Genomic DNA, 19888 nt, shown 5'->3' with positions numbered 1-19888 from the left:
GTGATGTCCCTGTGGGTACTCCACTTCAGGTGAGTGTAGAACAGTGCCCCTCAGTGGAAAGGAGGGGCTTCGGAGTTGGATTTGTGATCAATGCTAGGACCATGAGGCCTAATAAAGTGTTGGATGTCAAGTCTTGCTCGATTATGTAGTGCTGAATGAATGTGTGGTCTGATGCCCAAGTGGCTGCTTTACATATGTCCTTAATAGGTACTGTGATGGGTTGGATCACAGAAACTCCTTTGGGACTGCTACCTGATGTGCCTAAACTACCTCTGAGCCAGTTTTCCCTGCCAGCTTGGGACTTCAGTACCTTGCCTTGTTTGAGCCAGACATGCTTGCCTGCTGCAAACACAGATCCAAGTCTGAACCACGTCCCCCACAAGCTGCAGGCTTACCTGAAAACAGCTTAAGAAGTGCTTCTGTCTCCAGCGCTCAGATACGCAACTCCCAATGGGGTCCAAACCCCAAATAAATCCATTTTACGCTGTATAAAGCTTATACAGGGTAAACTGATAAATTGTTTGCCCTCTATAACACTGATGGAAGATATGCACAGCTGTTTGCCCCCTGACCCCCAGATATTAATACATACTCTGGGTTAATTAATAAGTAAAAGTGATTTTCTTAAATACAAAAAGTAGGATTTAAGTGGTTCCAAGTAATAACAGACAGAACAAAGTAAATTACCAAACAAAATAAAATAAAACATGCAAGTCTACACCTAATACAGTAGGAAACTAAATGCAGGTAAATCTCACCCTCAAAGATGTTCCAATAAGCTTCTTTGACAGACTAGCCTCCTTCTAGTCTGGGTCCAGCAATCACTCACACCCCTGTGGTTACTGTCCTTTGTTCCAGTTTCTTTCAGGCATCTCTTTGGGATGGAGAGGCTATCTCTTGAGCCAGCTGAAGACAAAATGGAGGGGTTTCCAGCGGCTTAAACAGACTTTCTCTTGTGGGTGGAAACCCCTCTCTCCCCTGTGTCGAATCCAGCTACAAAATGGAATTTTGGAGTCACATGGGCAAATCACATGTCCATGCATAACTCAGTTTTTTACAGGACGTTCCCAGGAAAGCTCAAAGGTGGATTGGCGTCTATCAAGGTCCATTGTTAACCAAGTACTCCCAATTACTTGAATAACCCCTTCACACTATGTTGACCAAATCCGCCTTAGGTGCTTTTGCAGAAGATATGTTACATGGTATATCTAGCATAAAACATATTCCAGTTATGTCATATTTACACTCATAAGCATATTTCTATAAAGCATTATGGGGTGCAACGGCACAGGTACATTATTAAGGAAGGTTACCGATGTGGCGAGAGACCTGGTAGAATGTATTCTAGCCCTCAGTGGCGAGTTGCAGTTCGTGTTGACAGTAGCAGAGGTGAATGCGCTCAGAAATCCATTTAGAGAGTCTCTACTTAGATATGGCTTCTCCTTTAGATCTCTCCGTAGTAGAGAGAAACAGTTTTGGTGCCTTCCTGAATGGTTTAGTCTGTTCGAAATAAAAGTCTAGTACTCTTCTGACATCCAAAGTAGAGAGTGCCGCTTTTTGCCTGTACTTATGGAATTTAGGGAAGATGGATGGGGTGGTTAAGGTGGAATGAAGAGGGTACTTTAGAAATTAAGGATGTGGTCTTAGGGTGACCTTGTTCTTGAAAAAGATCACGTATTGGGGGTATGCCATGAGAGGTCCAAGTTCTCCTATGCATCTTGCAGATGTGATGGCATCAAGGAAGGCTACTTTCATTGATAGATTTAATAGTGAACAGGTAGCCAAGAGTTCAGATGGAGGTCCAGTAAGAGAATGAAGTACTAAGTTAAGATTCCATGGAGCCATTGGGACTCTGAGTTCAGGACAGAGGTTCCATACACCTTGTAAGAATCATTTTGTAATTGGATGGGCAAAGACTGAAAAACCATCCACTTTATGGTAGAAGATAGAGTGCAGCTTGCAGCTATCACAAAGTGAGCTCAGTGAAAAACCCAATTTTTTTTAGTTCAGGTATATAATCCAGGACTAGTGGTAGAGTGGAGTTAGTGGCTCTGATTTGTTTGTTCTGGCACCATGTGTGGAATCTCTTCCATTTGTGGAGATAAGTAGAGCATTTAGTCAATCGCCTACTGTTTAACAAGATATCCTTCACTTCTTCTGAGCAGGTCATCTCCTCGCCTTGGAACCATGGAGAAGCCATGCCCTCAGGTGAAGTATCACCAGGTTCAGGTGCAAGATCTGGCCTGCATCTTGTGACAGGAGATGTGGGAGAATGTGCGGTGAACATGCTGACCTCTGCTGCAGGTGTGGGAACCAAGTTTGTCTGAGCCACGTGGGGGCTATCAAAATGACCCTGGATTGATCGGCCTTGATCTTCTGTATGACCCTGGACAACAACAGGCTAGGAGGGAAAGCATAAAGGAGAGGTGCATCCCATTTGAAGAGGAAGGTGTTACCCAGGGATCCTGGTCCCAAGCCCGCTCTGCAGCAAAATGTTGGACATTTGCTGTTCTGACTCATGGTGAATAGATTTATGGTTGGGAAACCCCATTGTTGGAATATGTTGTGTATTTATTTCCAAATTATTTATTTCCCACTCATGATCGTGGGAGAATTTTCTGTTTAACATGTTCTCTGTGATGTTCTGACAGCCTGGTAGATAGGAGGCTGATATGGTGATATTGTGATGGATGCACCAGTTCCATAGTCTTAATGCCTCAGTGCAGAGGGAGTGGGATCTCGCTCCTACCTGTTTGTTTATATAGAATATGCAAGTGCTGTTGTCTGTCAGGATCTGTATAGGATCTAATCATGGGCAGAAAGTGTGAACATGCATTGTAAACTGCTTGCAGTTCCAGTATGTTTATGTGCAATGCTGACTCCGGAGGGGCCTCCTGCTCACATGTTGTGTAAGTGGGTCCACCACTGTAGTGAGTCTTTGACCTTTTGTGGTGTGTTGAGAGGCTTGCTCAGACTGTGTTTGTATGGGATGCACACTGTCCTGAGCCATCCTTGTAGGCAGCACATGCATAGTCTGGCATGTTTTACAACATAGGTGGTTGTTGCCATGTGGCCTAATACTTGGAGGTAAGTCCTGGCAGATATCTGTGGGCTGTTCACTGTAGCGTTGATCAGATTCATTAGGGCAGCATATCTGTGTGGCAGTAGTGAGGCTGTCACCTCCAATAAGTTTAGATAAACCCAAATGAATTCTAGTTCTTGTACTGGTGTCATCATTGACTTTTGAATGTTTATTTGGAGTCCAAGTTTTGTAAAAAGTGACTTTGTCTTTGGTGTGGCTTCGATGGCCTCTTCTTGAGTGGGGGCCTTGAGTAGATAGTCTAACTATGGGTATATCATGACCCCTTATTTGCACAGGGGGGCCGCTGCCACTGCTAGAACTTTGGGAAAAAATCAGGGGGCTATGGACAGGCTAAATAGCAGTTCCTGGTATTGATAGTGATCTTGCCCCAAAATAAATCGGAGGAACCACCTGTGAGATGGATATATGGCAACGTGAAAGTATGTGTCTTGCAGGTCAAGGGCCAAAAACCAGTCCCCAGTTCCAGCACTGGGATTATAGTTGCTAAAGTAACCATCCTGAACCATTATGTTTTGACAAATTTGTTGAGGTTTCTCAAATCGAGAACGGGCCTCCAACCTCCGCTCTTTTTCTGGGTTAAGAAATAATGGGAATAAAAGCCCTTCCCTCTGTGTTGTATTGGTACTGGTTCTACTGCACCCAATTGCAGGAGATGGTCTAGTTCCGGTCTTAGAAGGTGCTCGTGAGAGGGCTGGGAGGGGGCATAGATGCTGGAACTAGGGGTGCTGGGCCCCTGGCTTGAAGTGGTTTCTATCATATACAAGGTTTACAGTTTGGTTCAATGGCTCTCAGCACCCCCACTATACACATTGTTCCAGTGTCCCTGGGAGGAGGGACAGGTGGGTGCGTGGGGGGAATGAAGGTGAACTGGATGGAATAAACAGTCTTGATAATTTCCAGCACCCATTTATCTGAAGTAATAATTCTCCATGCTGGTTAGAATGGTGTCAAATAGTCTGTAAAGGGATGGTTGGTAGAAAGTGGTTTCAGCACCTGGAATTGGGGGAAGTCTCTCGGACCCTCGACCAAACCCTCAAATTTGATGTTTTTATCCAGATTGTTGCGACATAAGAGGTTGAGACGGGAGTGGCCTATGTCTTGTGGGTATGTGGTGGGGTGGCTGCCCCACACAGGGAGAAGGAGTTAAAAGCAGCACCAGAGAGGCTGCGCAGAACCCACAAATCAGGAAAGGGCTTATTGAGCCCATCAATGGGGGAAGGCTTGCTGGAGCAACCAATCAGGGCCAGCAAGGGCCATATATAAAGGGCTGCTCAGCAGAGCAGAAGGGAGTCTCTCCCTGGAAGGCAAGGGAGGAGGACTGGCTGCCTGAAGAAGCACCATAGATAGAGCAGTGCTGGGCAGGGGCAGCAGAGTGTGAGGGTGAACTGCTGTCTGACCACTGCCAGGCTGGGGCCTTGCTACAAAGGCTGAGAGGGGCTAGGGTTACGGGGGAAGTGTCCCAGGGAAAATAAACAGCAGGTTGGAGGAGGGCAGTAGATGGCTGCCGGCTATAGGGTCTCTAGGTCGGGACCCAGAGTAGCAGGTGGGCCTGGGTCCCCCCCTCCTAGTATCCCACTTGCTAATGAGGAGAGTGGTCAGTATCCAGACTGCAGTTTTCCCCTGAGGCTAGGGGCTGGACCTTGGATTGCAGTTGGCCACTGAGGCAAGTGGCAGGACTAAGGACTGCTGGTCCCCCGGAAGGGGGGAGATACCAGAGTCGGGGCACAGCTGAAGGACTGTGCCCAGAAGAGGACGCTGTGGTCCGGGAAGCGATGCGGGATGGCATCAGCGGTAACTGCTACAGTACCGGGATTGTTACGGTAGTGGGAGTTGTTGCAGCGCTGGGAGAATCAGTGCCGAAGATGACTGTGCTGAAGGAGGTAAAGCAGGCTTTGGTGCCAATGTCTCTGCGCTATGTGCTAGAGAGCCAGAAGATGGAGCCATAAGCTGAGCGCTGCAGAGGTGCTCAGTACCGAATGTTTAGCTGCTGCAGTCGGTGTCATGGTAGAAGGGGCAGTCTTGTCTCTGCAGTCCTTTTGTGAGCTTGCCCACTTAGGGTCTTTGGCTTTAGCAATACCCAAGGATCCTACTGACTCATAGATACTCAGCCATGTCACAGTCAGTACTGATGATGTGGAGACTTGGAGAATGCATCTTTTTCAGATTTCCCTTTGGAGGAGAGATGGTAACTCTCTTCTTTGCCCATCTTTTGGGAGGCTGGTCCCTCCAGTGCAGGGTCGGTGAGGCAGGTCTGCCAGAAGCCGAGGTAGGCGACCAGTGACCAGGAGGAGTTTGTGGTCCCGGGTCGGAGAGCGGGCAGAGAGACTTCTCCATAAGGACTAGTTTTAGTTTAAAGTCCCTCGCTGTCCTGATGCAGACCTTAAGGTTGTGGCAATGGAAGCACTTCTGAGATACGTGAGCTTCCCCCCAAGCAGCAGACACACTGGGACTGTCCGTCCAAGACTGGAGTTGCCTCTCAGAGACCCGAGCATTCTCGAGTGAAGTTGCCTGCAAGAGGGGTGAACAAAATGTAAAATTAAAAATATTTTTTTTATGGGGAGAAGAAGAAGAAGAGTTTTTTTTTCCTAACTAACTAATCTATCTACCAAACTGTACTGCTAATCCTATATCTAAAGGTAAGTTGTGCAGAGGCACGGCCGGAGCTCTGACTCAGACCAAGGGTGGTTGAGAAGGAACTGAAGAGGGAGGTTGGGTGCACAGCGCTATTAACCACGACTGCCAGTGTGAGACGGGAAGAGTGCATGTGCAGCCCAATCGGGCACTGTTGTTGAAATTCTCCGACTAGACGCACAGGGGTGCATAATCACCTGAAGTGGAGCACACACAGGGACATCCCTTAAAGAAGAGCTGTCCTAGCTATCTCCCACACCATTCTCTCCCCACACAGCCCTTGCCACATGGGTTAGTCAGGGACTGAGAGGAGTGGGGGGAGGAGACATGGGTATATTCCATCTTTTCTCAGCTAGTGAACATCCCCTTGGGTACCATTACCAGCTAGTTCAGATAGGAACAACCCCGTGATGCTCTAATTTGTGCTGGGGACAGGCAGATAATCATGGAGCCACACCTGACTTCCTTTCTGCTCCCCATCCCCACGACATTGAGAAGCCTTTGGCTGCAGCAAGGAACCTGTTCCACCACTTTGTATAAGTGTGCAGGGAATTACACAAGACACAGTTATGTTGACTGATATTTACATTCACTAGGTCATGTTTGTGAAGGGCTTGGAAGATGAAAAGGGCTACGTAAGTGCTAAGTATAGATATGCATTATGTCAGATGTGGTGTGTGTAAGTCCTAGAGGTCTTTAAGTGCACTTGCTGTACCAGTGTATGGGACTATCATAGCATGACCCGGCCTGGAGCACCCTCCTGCAACAAGTCACAGCATGACAGGTGTGCCCTGCCTCAGTTTCCTTCCCTCGGTCCCAGTAACTTTACACAAGCTTTCTTGCCTCAATAATACCCCTCCTCAGGGCTGGTTTGTTTATTATTAGAAGCCTTATGTAAAATAATCCACCACAAAAAAAAAAAAGAAATCCACCCAACATAAAAGCCATTCATCACCTCCAGTGCAAACAGTCACTATGAGCAATTGACATATTTGTCTCACAATGCCCCAGACCCTTTGACCACATGTCACCTTCATCCATGCCCAGATACTGTCAGTCCTCTTCAGGCCTGGGACAGCCACCCCAGCCCTTCCAACTGGAGCACAATCCCACTCTTCCCAGAGGGAACAGCCACAGTCTCACGGCTGGGAGCATCCTTCCAGGGAAGCATCCTTCACTCTCTCTGGCCCTCCCATGATTCCTCAGGGTCCAGGTTTCTGGCCCTGGAGATGTCAACAAGTAAGTTTCTTTGCTGCTCCTCCTACTTTCAGCCCTTGACTCAAGTTCTCCAGCTTGGGGAAAACCAGCCAGCAAACCCCTCTGACTGCTCTCCTGCCTTCATCCTTCTCTGAGGTCCAAAAGATACAATCTCTGGCAATTCTCATCTCCTGCCCTTCTGTCTGAGCAAGGCCCTGATTCACCAGCTCTCTCTCTCACTGGTCTCCTCACCTAGGGCCCAGGTGCCCTCTTTTAAGCCCAATTAATTGGCCAAATTGGAGTGTACTGAGAAGGCAAAGGAACACTGGCCCTGTTCCATCTTCAAGAGCCACTGTTACCCTGTTACAGGGACTTGTATCATGGGGAATACCACTAGCTGGTGCCCCAAGATCCAGAAATTGACATTTTTTTGTCCACTCATCCTTGAAAAGCACTTCTCTAGATTGTCTAGAATTTCAGGCAATTTTCACTGATTGCAAATGTAGAGGCTAGCCTCTCGTCATGGGCTGTACTGGTCTTTTTCGAGGAGAAATCCCAGAAAGGGATTCGTTGCACTGGAAACTCCATGAGGTTGACCTCATGGAGGATCCCTTGGATTGTCCTCTTTACGGGAAGGAGATTTGCCACCACCACAATGGTGCAGAGAGAGGGCATCCAGCCTCTTAAGCAGCAGATGTGTGACCTTAAGGGCTTGTTTACACTTACGGGGGGGAAATCGATGAGTGGTGATCGATGCATTGGCAGTCAATTTAGAGGGTCTAGTGAAGACCCACTAAATCAACCATAGATCACTCTCCCTTCAACACCTATGCTCCATTGGATCAAGAAGAGTAGGGGGAGTCGCATAGTGTGGACCCCGCGGTAAATAAATCTAAGCTATGTTGATTTGAGTTACGCTATTCACGTAACTCAAATTGCGTAGCTTAAATCGAATTTCTCCTGTAGTGTAGACAAGGCCTAAAACACTGATGGAGGCTCAGGACCATGTGCACAGATGCCCAGGTCACCACAAACCCCTCCATGGCAGCACGGTTCCCTCAGGATCTGTTCCCTTGTAATCTCTGCCCAGGAACTTTACTTGGATTTTACACTACCTGGGGAGTCATTACATAAAATAATGTTGACAAAAATCAGCATTTGATTAGTCAGGAATCCCTGTGGGGCTTTGGGGGGACATCCCCCTGGCCTTACCCCTTCCTGACCTACAGAAATTGAACCCTACAACATGCCCTGGGAGAGCCCTCCATAGGATAAGAAGGAAGCACAGTTCAGGCAACATGACCCCATGTCTGCAGACTCGACCAGGTTTGACTCTGCTCCCATTAGTGGATAAGAGAATATAGCCCTGTGTATTTTACACAGAGGACAACAGCTGTGAGCAGTTCAGCTACGTCTCACAGCACCACAAAAAATGAATATGCTCATTGTTTGGACATTGGAGCCTTTCCTGCTTCAAATCAGCCGAGGCGCCATTAGATAAACAGAGAAGCTAGTGTTTGAGAAGTTGGTAAAGTGGATATTCATAATACACACTGAAACATTACCTTGGACAGCCCAATACAACAGTGTGTGGGAGGAACCAGTTTTTGGAGTAGGGGTGCCAAAGATCAGGTTCATTACTCTGGTGAGTAGAGTCAGTGTACAGACCAACTGCACAAAAATATTAGGTCACACTCTTGGCTTTAAACAATAATGATTAGGGCTGGTTGATAATTTTCCATTTAACTTTTTTTTTGTGACAGAAAATTGGTTATTTGACTAAATAAACATTTTCATCTTCAAAATAATTTCAATTTCCATCAGAAAACCAAATAAATTTGGTTTTCAGCAGCTTTCATCCAAAAATTACCGAGTTTTCTTTTTTAATATAAAAACAAAAAGTCAAAGTTTTCCCATGGAAAAACCCAATTTCTGACCAGCTGTAATAACCATAATGGAGATTACTGGTTGCAATTTGAAAGTCCTATGACAAGTGTTCAAGTAGCAGCAAACAGATCTTGGGGTTTGCATCACAGTTCATACTACCATGGCTCAATCGGTTTTTACTGCCAAATGATTACAGCTGCAGATCAGCTGCAAGGCTATTATGCCCATTATTGGAGAAAGCACAGTAGCAACCTGGTCTAACCTTGACATTTTTTATAAGTACAGTTGTAGAAATCTGTACTGTTGAATACAAACTTTGTACAATGTATACACACACCAGCTGATGAGTCAGACTTAGAACAAGAAAAGAAGTGTAATGTTTTTGTACAGCACAATGCTTTTGACGGTGTTTTATTCAACTATCCCTTTTAAAGTGTTTAGTTTCACCGAGGTTCCTGTGTTACTATTGCTTTGAGCCACAAATCCTAACACACATGATTACTGCCTTTGGACCCAGTTCTCCACTGCCTGACCCATTGTGCAATCATTTACACTGGGGAAAGTGAGTGCAAAAAGGATGTAAAATGTTACCAAGTCAGAATAGCACAGCTATCGTACGGAATAGCGTCTGTACATGACTGCACAAGGGACAAAGAAAATCATGTCTATTGATCACAACAGGATTGCTCACATGAGTAACGTGTATGCACGTGCATAAATGTTTGCAGCATAGAGCCTATTCTGGTCTTCTGATTTAGAACTAATAAATGTAGGTATGTGATTATTAATATACCAGCCAATTCAGCCATAGATTTATATATAGTTTGTTTATTATGGCTCAATCCCCCCCAGCTATGGACTATAGGGAAAGCAAACTGGATTTGTAAGAAATTAGGTAACATGGTTTTTTACCCACGAAAACTTATGCCCAAATAAATCTGTTAGTCTTTAAGGTGCCACCGGACTCCTTGTTATTATTTAAAAGGTTTTCCCTTACTGAATGGAAATTGTCATTGAAATGGTATCTGAACCACCTGTCCATTATGAAAAATTTAATTACTCACCTCTATTTTTATCGTTTTACCAGAACGCAGTTCCATCAGCAGCCCCCGCCTGGCTCATTCCAGAGATACAGGTTATTACAATGCAATTTCAATATCCTTTGAAGATCCACATGGCCTGCTTCAGATCCATAAGTGCTGACAGCTAAGAGGAAGAATAGAGGTCAGAGTTAGAGGGAGGATAAACAGACAAATTACAGTACCACCATGTGCTTAACAGGGCCTTTAACTCACGACTTTTTGAAATAGTTGTTAAAACCACAGATTTTTAAAAAAGGAAGAAGGAAATACCGTAGATGCTATCTCAATTGCAATTACAAAGATTAGTAATGTCACTTTGGTACCAAAGGATGATTTACTCAAATTCTATGTGCTAGGCAATGTCCCCACCTCTCAGAAAAACAGTCCCTGCCCCTTAAAAACTTACTGTACAACTGACAAGCAACATACTAAAGGAGGAGAGGGGGACACAATCTAAATGGGGACCATTTTTATAGACATTCTCTATATATTGGTTGGCGGTGTGGGGGAGTCTATTATAATTATTAAATAAATGCACATTAACTATACCTGACTGCCTCTCAGTCTATTCAGCATTAATTGGGCAATTTCTTATCACGAATGAGGTGGATTTTTGGAGGGGATCTTCAGGAGGAGAAGGCAAAGGCCTTACAGATCAGATCATGGCAAAAGTTCCATTCCTAGGGAGCACAGTGGAAGAAGGCCAGAGGGAGCTGTGGGAAAAGCAGATATGTGGGCTGTCAAAGCTAGTGGAGTGGAGGGAATACAATAAGGCTGTGTCTACAATCAGCAGTTTTCACCGTCCACCATTGCAAAAGTGGAGAACTAGTACAAACACAGCACTGAGAGAGAGAATTTCCAGGGCCATAACTACAAATTGTAATGGTTCAGTCCATGTACTTTCCTTGCAATATTATATTTATTTTTAGCACAGTAACAATCCTGTGTTGTAGTAAACTATGCTCTTGTGGCATGTTCAATGTGTTTCTGTGTAAAAGCCCAGCATTATTCTCATTGATAATGTTTTCTCATTTATGCTGCCCCCAAATGACTGCTCAAAGTAACTACACTATTGTGCATGTAATTTTGTCCTTACTGCTAGAGAAGAATTGATCTTCTACATATCCAAGCACAGCCAGGGCCACCCAGAGGATTCAGGGGGCCTGGGGCAAAGCAATTTTGGGGCCCCTTCCATAAAAAAAGTTGCAATACTATAGTAACAAGTATTTGGAAATGTAAAAAATAACCAGTGAAATACATTCAAAAATTAATTTTTAATAATTTGAAAATACACGAAATACATTATATAAAACATTAAATGCTTTAATGGTATGTATACATTTGCAATTACATAATGGGCTGTCGCTGGGTGATGGTGATGGTTGGTGCCAATGGGCTGTCGCTGCCTGGTGGTGGCGCTACTGTTGCCAGGGCTGGGTGGGGAGCTGGGCTCTGGGTCGGGGGGTGCCCGGCTCAGAGGGGCTGGGCTCGGAGCTGGTGGGGGGGGGGAATGGGTTTGGGGGAGTGTCCAGTTCCGAGGGGCTGGGCTCGGAGTTAGGAGTCAGGGCTGCAGGGGGATAGAGTCAGGGGAGTGCCCGGCTCAGAGGAGCTGGGCTCAGAGCTGGGGGTCAGGGCTGCAGGGGGGATGGGGTTAGGGGGTGTCCGGTTCAGAGGGGCTGGGCTCGGAGCTGGGGGGGGATGGGGTCAGGGGAGTGTCCTGTTCAGAGGGGCTGGGCTTGGAGCTGGGGGTTGAGGGGTGCCCAGCTCAGAGGGGCTTACCATGCCACTTGCCCCCACCTCCTCCCTCTCCCAGAGCCTCAGTGAGTCGCGTCCAGGAGCTCCTGCCACTCGGCCTGCCGGAGCTCGCAGCCCCGCCCCCTTACCACGCAGCTCCAAGCGGGAGGACCTCAGGCCCCGTCCGAGCCACGCCGCTGCAGTGCTGTCCAGGGCCGCTCCTGGACGCGGCGCGCTGAGGCGCCGGGGGATGGGGGATGGCGAAGGCGGAGGTTGGGGGGGAGCCTCCGACATTCTTGTAGGGGCCCCTGTGGGGCCCAGGGCAAATTGTCCCACTTGCCCCCACCCCCCACCCCCCGGGCAGCCCTGAGCACAGCAGGGATATTGATGGCTCTCTGCTTACATGAGTCACCTGGCTTCATCAGGTAGATAACACAGGCCTTTGGCAGCACTATCTCTTTAAAAAGGAACAGTGCGAAATGCTAATCCACACATTGCCTTCCTTCCTTCCCTGATATAGGAAAGCAGACTCTCCTCAGGTGTGGCTCCAGAGTGCTGGGAGGATCCAGTAGCTCTTAACTGTTAAGTAGTAGTTAAGAGGAGGAAGCTGGACAAGGGGTGATACTCTGTGACTGTGGGGCCTATTTCTACTCCCTTATCCAATCACCTCTACAGGCAGAGTTCCTCTGGGCATAGGGTTGCCAACTTTGGTTGGATGAATTCCTGAAGGTTTCATCACATGACATTGTCTTTAATTAGAGATTAATCTTTAATTCCTGGAGACTCCAGGATAATCTTGGAGGGTTGGCAACCCTATCTGGGCAGCATTACTGACTCCTTAGACGCCTTTGAGAAGCGGTGGGTACTGTTGGGGGTTCTCTTGTTCCCTGATTTTCAACCTTTGATCTTACTCCCATTCCTGTTTTCTCTTTTGTTGTCCCATGTCCTTACTGGTGGCCAGGACCTAGTGGTTCCCCTGTTATGCTCTAATGCACCCCAGAACAGCAATCCCAAAACACAAGAAAATCAAAGTAAGACACGCAGGTAGGTGACCAATCAAAAAATGTAATAACCATGAGCCAGTTAAGTCAGCAAGTCTGAACAAAACATAATAATAGTCCAAATGGTAGCTATGTAGCAGCAGGCCCTCAGTAACAGTACACACCCAACTCTACGTGCACAGCCACGCGCACACGCGCACACACACCTTAGTTGAGGGGGCAGGTCTTTAGTTTTGGGCAGGCCTAGACCTGTTGTCTTCAGGGCAGTGTACAGTCTCATTATTGCCCTATGTTTTAGTCTAAAAAGTACAAAGCACAGTCAGCATTTAAGACAGACATAATCACAGTTCTAATCAGGGGTACTCTTGTATGTGTTTTTCTATAGCTAGTTTGTCTGAACTTTATTGTTTGTAAGGGTTTGCCCCTTTCAGGCATTCCTCACAGTGTGCAATGTTGAAGACTTTTGAGAGAGAAGAAATTTGAAGGATATTTTGTTCTTCATTATTAACATGTTATTAAGTTAATTATATTCACTTGCGAAGTATCTGCCGTGTAAGGATCTCAACAGATTTTATAAACATCAGTGAATTTAGCCTCACAGCACCCCTAGGACTAAGAGAAGTATTATTATCCCCATTACACTGAGGAACTAACTAGAGCTGGGCAAATAACTGATCGTTTGGCTTGCTGGCAGTTCTGAAAAACTAGTAAAAAAATTTGGTTCAACCTCAACTGAAACTTTTTAGAATTTTTGGTGAATTTAAAAGTAGGAAAAACACAGTTTTGGGTTGAACAAAATGTTTAGTTTCAGGTATTTTTAATAAAAGGAAAGGAAATTAAGAGCTAGGTTCACAAAAATTGAGGAGGAGAAGAAGGTGGTTGTGGTGACATCAGTACCAGCTGCCTTACACCCAATAGCCAGGGAACTCATTTAGGAGACCCAGATCCGAATCCCCATTCTTGATCAGGGACTTGAACCCAGCTCTTCCTTAGTGATTACCCTAACCACTGGGCTATTGGCTATTGTGAGGCGGGATCTCTCGGAAGCTCTTCCACTTTTATGTAAAAGTCATGACAGAAATTCGTGAAATATTTCAGTTGAAATGAACCTGAATTTTTCAGCCAAAACAAGTGTGCCCAGCTGTAGAACTGACTGAAGCACAGATAGGTTATATCCCCAACCCACAGCCACGGGGCACAACGAGGAACAGAATCATGGACTCTTGACTCACTGCCCTGTGTCTTAACCACAAGACCATCCTTCTTCCTCCAATCACTGCTGTGTCATCACAGTGCTCCAAAACACTGCTTCCCAAAGCTGTGATTTATCAGTTAGGCATCCTTCTGAAGTCATGGTTCATAAAAAGAGACAGCTATGTGATCTTGTAACAGAGCACTGCACTAGTTAAGTCATGGAACACAAGCAAGGGCTTCCAAAGTGAGAACCTTTTCTGTTCCAAAATGAAATGAAGGATTTTTTCCTACCTAAGGTCTTGTCTATACTTGGAAATTTCCCAAAATAATTATTCCAGAATAGGTATTTTGGTAAATTTCCATGTGTAGACAAGCCCCAACACTTATCCAAGAACAAAAGCCACTGAACTTTATAGCACTCTCCTGAGATCTAAAATCTCTCACTCTCCCCTCTATGATCTAATAAGGACAGCTGTTCCCTGCACAGAACCTTGTTTCCTTCCTGATCCTCAATCATGAAATCTACTAATTGCTACATAAACAAACACATGCAAAATAGCTGGGTGAAAAGTGCTTGTTTTTTGTTTATTGTGTAAAAATTGATGTCAGCATTTAGTCACTGGATTCAGATACTTAACACTGGAAAAGTACATTTTCCATCCATACTTTGTCCACCAACTGCAACTTTGCAAAATTCTATAGCCTTGACAAGTAAATATTATTGATGAAAGATTTAAATATAATCAGGGTCAGCTCTTTAGCTGGTGTAACTCAGCAAATAGCTTCATTGGAGCCAATAGAGTTATGCCAATTGACACCCACTGAGGATCTGGCCTTAATTTTTTCATCATCATCAGAAAGATAGACAAGCAGCTGTTATGTCTGAACCAGTAAGTTTTTATGACCATTTTTGAAGCTGCATTAGCAGTAGCCTAAGGGCAGAATTTTTTTCTGCAGGATAGTAATTTTTGTGGTGTTTTAGGGCTGCAAGCAATTATGTACTTTTCCACTACTTTTAACCATTACTATCCAAAGCTATGAGTTAGTCAATATCTGCATTCCTTTCCCGGCACTCTGAAGGAGAACTATTCACACTGGAGGCATTGTTACCCAGACTATTCTAAACAATACAGATAACACTGTGTTCTGGTTTGAGTATTGTGAATAAAGAGATTTTTAAATGCCCATCAACTAAGCTATCAGATCCAATTCTATAAATTATATGTTGTGTAAAACTAAGTGAGGTAAAGAATCTTTAAACTTATGGACGATGTCCAACTTGAGAAATATGGATTAGCTGTGGTTGCCCTTTCTAAGGAATGCATTCAAGCACAAATATTTAACTACTGTCATAAAACAAAAATACCCCTCAGAGATTACATCAGGTTTTTTTGGGCCTCTACATTCTCATTATTGAAATGTGATAGAAAATCTAGTCAGATTAACCCCATCTAGACATTTAGGGCCAAACCCTGCCCTGGCCAGCCAACTCAGAGTGCAGAGAAGTTGCTCAGTGCAGCCTCAGTTGCAGTAATCCTAACAACCTGGACAGGGTGTCTACAAACACACTACGGGTACATGCTCTGGAAACCACTTTGCTGCTGCTCAAAATAGCAGCAGTGTGTATGTGTCCCTGATGGCACTTGCTATGAACAACAGCACATGTGATATGGGGGTTTGGAAACCTCTCCTAGAACAATACACCATGCCCTCTACAGTGCACAGCATGGTGTTTTAACATCATTTGAAGGATATGGAGAGCGGTGGCTGGCTTTTATATTCCCTGTTCCCTCTTATGCACTCATCCATTTTGTCCATCATGTTTCCATTGATTTTAATAGGAGCTGGATCAGGCCAATAGCAAGGAGCAGGATTTTGCCCATAGAGTTCAGGTCTCGGCCCAAACTGGTGTAGTCAGACAATGAATTACACACAGAAGAATGAGTGATTTGATGAAGTAAAATAGAACAGATATGTGAAGCAAAGAGACTGATTTTCCAAAACTGAAAGATCAAACCAATTCATCTAAATTAAAAAGGAGCTGAAATTGTTTGGCAAATTTTGAAGATAGGTCTGGAATTTTGAACTTGGCTGCCTGTGAAAACTTGGTTAAATTTCTGCCCTCTGTTTTTCACATGCAATGCCCGTAAAGTCAGAACAAACTAATTGTCCATCTAATGACATCAGTGGGGTTGTAAGGGTGGAGCAGTGGGCAGAATTTGGCTCTGCTGGGCCTCTCATGTTCCTGTTTTTCTTCCTGGAAGCTGTACCCTGGAGAACAGTTTCAAGCTGTGATGTTAGCATTACAGTAACTGCAGTGGAAAGCAAGCATTTTGGAATGCAATCATTGGGGATTTAAACTTTACCAAATTTTCTGGATTACATCACTGTACTAACATAGTTGATGGTGGGGGTTGTGCTGTTGACACTTGCAGTTATCAGTTCTTACTGGCAGGGGGAAAAAATCTGTGACCAATAAGGTTTAGTAGTGAAATATAATATTAAAATTTTACCAAACAATCAAGCAAACAGACCAGCCTCACAAGACCTGGAAGTCCCTATACAGTAACTCCTCACTTAACGTCCTCCCACTTCACGTTGTTTCAAAGTTACGTCGCTGCTCAATTAGGGAACATGCTCGTTTAAAGTTGTGCAATGCTCCCTCATAATGTCGTTTGGCTGCCTGCTCTGCCCACTACTTGTAAGATTCTGTGGAAGAGCAGCATCTTTACAAGGGAGCATTGCACAAGTTCCTCTTCTCCACCTCCTCCCCCTTCCTTCCACTGCTTCCTAGGCTTAAGACTTTCTGGGAGGGAGGGGGAAGAGCAGGGAAGTGCTGTGTCTCCACTCCTCCTCCTCCCTCCCAGAAAGTCCTAAGCGCAAAGCGCTGGGAGGGAGGAGGAGGAGCGGGGAAGTTCCACGTCTCCGCTCCCCCTCTCCCTCTCAGAAAGTCCTAAGAACCGCCAAACAGCTGTTTGGCGGAGCTTAGGACTTTCGGGGTGGGGAAAAGGAGCGGGGATGCGGCGTGTTCCAGAGAGGAGGTGGAGTGGGGGTGGGAAGAGGTGGGCCTGGAGAGGAGCAGGGACAGGAAGAGGTGGGCCAGGAGCACCCCCCGGCAAAGTCGACGTCTGTTCTTCACCAAGGAAGCTGCTGCTGCGAAGGTGCTTCCTAGCGTCCTTGCCTGCAGTGGGCTGTGCCTTTGTGGGGTAAGCCAGGGGCACTTCCCAACCTCAGTACAGTACAGTATATAATGCCTTTTGTCTGCCCCAAAAATTTCCTTGGAACCTAACCCCCCGCATTTACATTAAATCTTATGGGAAAATTGGATTCATTTAACATAGTTTCACTGAAAGTTGTATTTTTCAGGAACATAACTACAACGTTAAATGAGGAGTTACTGTACTGAAATCAACCAACTTTGTTTGTACTTTGGCAACCAACATAATCCCATAACTGGGACTGAGAGCAGAATATTAATCAGAGTTGAAGCATACTCAATATAACAGTTTCCAGAACCCAAGTCACAGAGGGACATAGACAAAGGCAAATATTAACAGGTACGTATACTATAAGAGGCAGCTGTTGGGGGAAAAGGTATGGGGTTGCAGAAAGGGATCTTGTTGCACTGTATGAAAACCAGAAAGGAAACTGTAGAGACTTAGGTCACAATCTATTCAAACGAAGCAGCAACAGAAGTGTGATTACTCTAGAAAATTAAAAATAGACAAGTTTAAGTTAAATACACCAGCCATTTCTGCTCTAAAATTACCCACCGTTGTAATATTGGGTAAGCCTCATAGCCAGGCACCACCAGCACCAAGCACTGTGTCACTGAACAATGTTCAAAGGTGGGCTGTGCAATACAGCACCATAATAAGCAGCAAGAATCATTACAGGTAATCCCCACTAACATGCTAAGAGACCACTCGCCTCTTAAATTATTGTCCATAGTTTCCTCGATCTCAGTAAAGTGGATTCTGCCAGAATCTCTGAAGGTGGAGAATTCCAAGTGCCTTAAAAGGAAACAAACAAAAAAACCCTCTTTCATCTTGCCTACACTAGGGAATTGTTCCTAAAAATATTTCTCACAATAGCAACCAACAGTGCATCTCCACTGGTGGTGACAGTAGTATAGACAAGGTGCTGCTGGCATTTTCATCACTCTATTGACTATAGCAGATGTAGGGGTGCCTGAGATCTGAGTTAAGCAACAGTCATAATACCATCTGCCTCCTGTCTTCACTACAAGTTCCATTGCTGGTAGCCCTGGCACCAGAGCAGAAAAATGCTTCCAGATTGTCCTAACATGGAAAAGCCCTGGAGAGGGTATGGCCAGATGGCCAGCACTAAGTACATTCATTGAGCTGACTTGCTGTATATGGACTATTACAAATGCCCACCCTCAAGTGTTTATTGTGAATGGGCTTTTAATGTTCTGTGGTCACCTCTCCTGAATTCTTGGTCTTCAGCTAATAATGAAAATGAAAAGCAACTTCTCCCTATAGACTATGTATGCCTAGAACAAGTCTTCTGATAATATGGAGAAAAGGGCAGAACAGGATGAAGATTAAGCAAAATGTAATAGTTCATTTGCCATTAATCACAGGGAGATAGAGGTGTATAAATAAAAAGGCTATTATCCCAAGCTGACTTTTACACATTGTAACTGTTTTATTGCTCAGTTCAGTAAGCTGTGTCTGCTGTAAAACTTTTGGTAGCGAATTTAAAATTCAGCTACCTAAACCATATACAGAGCCACAACACTGATTTGCTTGCCCAATAACTCTTCTAGACGCCTGCTCACTCTGCTGTCTGGACTGCACCAACATTCCCAATGCTGCTATAAAAAATATTCACAAAGTCAGCACTCTTGCCCCCTTTCTGTTTGCAAGCAATTATATAAGAAGAAAGAGCACCTTTATACAGCAGCAAGCTGGAGGGGGATACACTGACAGCTATGGACCTAAAAAGAGTTAAGTGCATAAGTCCCTTTTTAAGGCTCCACTGCAATGGACAAAACTCCTGTTGAATCCTGTAGGCACCTAAACTCCTCAGTGCCTAAGTTTTTTGCAGTAAAAGTTACCTACGTGTCTGTTTCTGCCTGAGCAAGTGCACTGCTGCCTCCCTCTAGGCACCTACTCCCTGCCTAAGCCCAAGAGATTCACAAACCAAGAGAAGATAGACTTTTGACCACCTAAGTTGTGGGTGGGACCTGATCCATAGGTGTGCTGAGAGGCAGCCTACTGGATCAGGCTCCTCAGGTGAGTTCACACAAAACTACCTGGGACAGGTGAGGAGGAGGATTTCATAACTTTTAGCCCAGTGGTTAGGGTACTAACCTAGGATGTGCCACCAATCAGAATGAGTGTTTTAGCCATTAGGCTAAAGTCTACTCTCACGTGGGGGGGAGGAGCCTCACTCAATCTCTCCTGTTGAAGCTGTTGGACTGTAAATACATAATTAGAGTCATTGGAGCAGAGGGACTGGATCCCTCACATTCTGGGTGAGTGCCCTATTCACCAGGCTATAGTCATTCCCAGGGTTGTGCTCTCTCTCTCTCTCTCTCTCTCTCTCTCATTCTGGCCCATTTGACTCTTTAAAAGAAACAGAGAGTAGAACTCCAAATTGCTCATTCAACTCAGGTAATGTTATTGCCTCTTTGACAAAATCAAAAAGTATTAGCAGTTCCCACTGCATGAAAGGGGTATAGTAAATACTTAACTGGTGCTGCAACTTCCTTGTGTAACCCTGTTAACATCAATACCTGAGCTGTAAATCATGGCATAATTTCACCCAATCAACTGCTTTGAATGCATAAAGTCATCTTTTCAGGGCACTTTCTATGTTGGCATTATTTGGATTGACTTGATTAGTATTTGCAAGTTGTAGACTATATCTGACATTCAGAGAACATGTGTGCTCACTAAACTCCATTTCTTATTAGTGAGACAGCAAAGCATCTCAACGAAACTCTTTTAATTTAGGCCCAACCAGGCATGTTTCAAACCATAGGAGATCTGGGCAGGTAAATCTTCAAGGATGCTGAACCAAGAACCTGA

General features: G+C 45.0%; 2 long non-coding RNA genes across 2 annotated transcripts in view; one reads left to right on the top strand and one right to left on the bottom strand.

Moving 5' to 3' along the window:
* LOC135973642 (uncharacterized) overlaps nt 1-6677 on the top strand; it is a 35616-nt gene extending 28939 nt beyond the window's left edge. The window contains exon 2 of the long non-coding RNA XR_010590582.1: nt 2166-6677. This is a non-coding gene — a long non-coding RNA (uncharacterized LOC135973642). The remainder of the gene's footprint in view (nt 1-2165) is intronic.
* Nucleotides 2805-10043, bottom strand: LOC101936269 (uncharacterized). The gene is made up of 2 exons (XR_256049.4): nt 9883-10043; nt 2805-5611 (listed from the first exon to the last, which is right to left on the bottom strand). It is a non-coding gene; the product is annotated as an uncharacterized LOC101936269 (long non-coding RNA).
* Nucleotides 10044-19888: the final 9845 nt, after the last annotated feature.

The sequence above is a fragment of the Chrysemys picta genome, chromosome 1 (assembly GCF_011386835.1).
Source record: "Chrysemys picta bellii isolate R12L10 chromosome 1, ASM1138683v2, whole genome shotgun sequence".
Lineage (NCBI taxonomy): Eukaryota > Metazoa > Chordata > Testudines > Emydidae > Chrysemys > Chrysemys picta.
This window is presented reverse-complemented; position numbering and strand designations above follow the sequence as displayed.